The sequence below is a fragment of the Chelonoidis abingdonii genome, chromosome 2, assembly GCF_003597395.2.
Source record: "Chelonoidis abingdonii isolate Lonesome George chromosome 2, CheloAbing_2.0, whole genome shotgun sequence".
Classification (NCBI taxonomy): Eukaryota; Metazoa; Chordata; order Testudines; family Testudinidae; genus Chelonoidis; species Chelonoidis abingdonii.
In genome coordinates this window covers 243,583,121-243,587,232 of record NC_133770.1, presented here as the reverse complement: position 1 = coordinate 243,587,232, position 4,112 = coordinate 243,583,121, and positions in this window count along the sequence as shown.

The following is a 4,112-nucleotide window of genomic DNA, read 5'->3' as shown; positions in this document are numbered from 1 at the left end:
TCAGTTGAATGTAGCTAGTGAAAGCCCTTGGTCCACTGAAACTTTCTCTTCTACCTCTCAAGCCATGACTGTGTGGACACGGAAGATTTTATTAATTGGGTCTGCTACAGATGAGGGTTTAGCGGCTTTACACTGAAAACAGATTTGAGTAGGTTGAGTTGAATTGGATTGCCACAAGAGAAACAGTTTTTTCTGGCTACTCACATTTTAAATTCACTAGATGGAGGAAAAGCTAAGCAACAGAATAATTTAGGAAGCTGTGTGGCACCTCAGTACTTATAATGCACACTGCTGCAAATGTTTCTTCTAGACAGTCTAATCTCACTGAATCTTGCACAGTCTAGGCGAGTGCAAAACAAGCCTGTAATTCCACTGCGTGCTTATCGATATTCAAAGAGTGACATAAGTGGAAAACTCATCATGTTAGACTGACTGTATCCATTTGGAAGAGTCACTGTTGTTTGAAACAAGGCCATCTGAAAGTGCATTTATCCTGCTATATATGAGGTGATTCTTAAAAGGGAATATAAAGCACAGGCTTTTTAGATTATAAAACTGAGTGTGTTTAACCAGTCAGTTCCCTTTAATGGCATAACATTCCTAAACCTCTAATTTTGAATGTCATTTCTTTTATTCCATTGTAGCTGAAAAAGGGAAGGGAGAAAGAGAAGAATAGTAAGGGAAGACCACTCTCTAAAAAGGAGGTTATTTACATCTGCAGCCTTCTCTAGGAGGATTTCATAAGTTCATTACCCACTATCTGAAACTTGTTTTCATAAAAATAAGAGGGTATTTTATTCACATGCCCAGCGGTGGATATCTATGCATTTATATTGTTATAGGTTGGGATAAACCTCACTGAAACTAGGGGATGTATCCATTGCCCTTCATGTTAGAAGAATGAAGCTCCTTTTGGAATCAGGTAGTTGAAACAATAGGGACACCCCCCACCAACCAAAACACAGTGACATGTCACCACCTACAACAAAAGCATATGTGAAGCAGCTCAGTGCTTCAGAGAAAGCATAATACTTGATTTTCCCTACATTACAATGTCTAACTGCAAATATTTTTAATTGTAACTTTACCTATTCACTTTAAAAATGCAGCTGTAATGTTTAACTCTAGGCCCTCCTGCAGCAGTGCCTTCCACAGGTTGACTAAATGATAATTGTTTCCTTTTACTTTACTCTAAAAGTTGCCTATCATTCATTTTATCAAGTACCCCTTCCTTATGCATTATGTTGAGACAGCATGAAAAACAGAATGACTAGTTTCCTATTGCCTTTCCTAATCACTAAATATCACATCTACATGCTTTGACTCTTCTGTACAGGCTATAAAATACTGATTGATGCTCCGCTGCATACCCCCATAAATCCCTCATACTTCTATCCATTTTCACTTCTGCTTCTCCAAATCTAATGGTGCGCTTATCAGCTACGCTTTCATACGCAGCAATGGCCTGAATTTGAGGTGTTGAGCATCTACAGCTCCCATTGATTTCACAGATCATGAAAAATCAAGCCATATGATTTTCTTTTTTAAAAGACTTACCTCTGCATGTGACATATGATATGTTACAAATCTACTCTTGGGCATTTGGCATATGACGAGTCAATTGCCATATTATTTACCACCTACTTAATAAGCTGAAATTTTGGGTTAATTTTAGGAGTGTTTGCAAAGGTTAGGTGGCTTTCATAGGAAAACTCCAAAGTCATTTCATAGGGTGGAATTAACCAATTTGGTGAAATTTCACAATCAGAGTTGGCAAACGGGTGTTTTCTGCCAAATTTTCAGTCTCTTTTTTGTTTAACAGGGGGGAGAGGAGGGAAGAGACACTTTTTTATCAAAGGAAAAATGAAATGCCAAGATGTTCTAGATCAGTCCCATAGGTTCAGCCAGGTTTCCAGTGCCCATTTTCGAGGTGTCTTCCATTCTATTCAGGGCTAACAGAAATACCATGAAGAAAAAAGCTTTACACCTGAAAGATTGTTGTGTTTTTGATTAAGTTGGCTCATATTCATTTTAGTGCCTACACCCTATAAACAGATTGCACAGAATGTTCCTTAGCAAATCTTCTCTGAAACTGCAGGTACAGCTCAAATAAACTGGCAATAAGATTTGCTTGGCGGTCTCTTCAAATACAAAACTATTTGACATCACCAATAGGCAAATATTTAAGGTCTGTATTGTTTCCAAGCAGCTCTAATATGATACTACTATAACTAAACATTCAAAACAGAAAAAGTATTAGTTTATTCTAATTGCATTTTTGCATGTACATTTTCTTATGTGAAATATCTCAATGAATTGCATATATATATTTATTACAAGTCATTTCCATAGTAGGGAAAATAACATACAAGATCCAGAGCGAGCAGCATTTCAGTGGTCAGGGAAGTTTATTTTAAATCTGTATAGACTTACTTGATTAGCATGCCCTAAGATCCTTTGAGTTGAATAATGCTATACAAAATATAAGATATATCCGATGAAGTGGGTATTCACCCACAAAAGCTCATGCTCCAATACGTCTGTTAGTCTATAAAGTGCCACAGGACTCTTTGCTGCTTTTATAAGATATAGTGTTTACCGATAGGAGAATGGCAATTGATATTCCAGTTGTTCTAGTATTTGCTATCCCTTGCTTTTGTTAGATTTGGACAGAATAACTGAGAAAATATCAAGTTACAAACCAGGAAGGGGAAACATCATTACTTTTACAATGAGATGACTGATGCCACTTAAACACTACAAATTATTTTTTTCTTTGTACTCTAAAACACGTATTGCAAGTGTGAGTTCCTGGAAGACAACTGGGGATTATCCAATTTCTAGTTGTACACAATACTTGAAATATTGCTTCACCAGCCTTTATTAATGGATTTTAAAGAACATTAGACATCGCTTGTGCACTACTCTTTGCCTAGCAGGAAGTTTTTCTAATTACTTGCAGAAAATTAGCAGCATATTTTTAAAATAATGTTGGCCTAAAGTAGTTTGTGGCAGTTAAGGATTTCATTTCCTCTAAGCAGCAATAAGCCATGTGGAGGAGACTATTGAGCTTTCAAGCTGCAGTTACTAGGAATTCTTCCATCATGAGTGCAGAATTTACTCATTCTATTTGGAAGTGGTTTTGGGGTTCTATCATAGTGGATCCAGAGAAGACGACCCCTGGACAGTACAGCTCTTGCGGGAGCCATGTTTCCAGGGACTTCCATACTTCTAACCCTCCAAAAGATACCTTGCCCTCTGATGGTATGAAGCAATCACAAATTAATATAGAGACAAAATTTATGTTGGTTTCCCCAGAATGTTTGGGATGGGATGGGAGAAGGAGAAAATCCAGGGAAACCTCTCTCTCCTCTTGCCTATCTCCCACAATTCTGAAGGCAGTCCCTCAGAGGAGCTGCCATAGGTTTGGGTAGGAGGAGGGAACATACTGTGGAAGAAGGATTTCCCCCTTCCTGCTAAATCTCCTCAGTGCCAGATAAGTAGAGGCAAGTTTTATGTAAGGGAGGAAGCTCTGGGCCCAAAGTTTATTGATGATATATAAATAGTGGATTTTATATGGGAGTAACTATGCCATCCAGTAGAAATTTTTCTTCCTTCTTAATTTTAGCGTGTTATGGGAAACATGTTTCTTTGGTCTACTACAAACTCCGAAGCAAGACTCAACGAAAAGCAGACCTGTAAACAAATCTGCATACAGATATTGCATCTTTAGTAAAGTGACCAAAACCAAATATGGTCTTTGAACAGTAATTGCATATATTAAACTGCAAAATGAGATAAGATCATTAACAGTATATACAATTGCCCTTTTATCTAGTAGAGAAGTAAACTTATTAAAGATGAAACATACTGTAGTTTCCACCACAGAAGTCTATTTTTCATGTGTACACGTAGCTAGTTTTTAGTGGCAGAATTAAAACAATCAAAGGTCTGCTTCTCATTTAAAGATTAATATTTCAGGTCTACATTATAGAAAAATGTAATCCATATCTTTAAGACTCAAGTTATGACTTTTTAATGAAAACACTGCACGCTGCTCTGTATAAATATATAAAATGTTTATTAAGTATATCACAAGATTTGGTATTTAC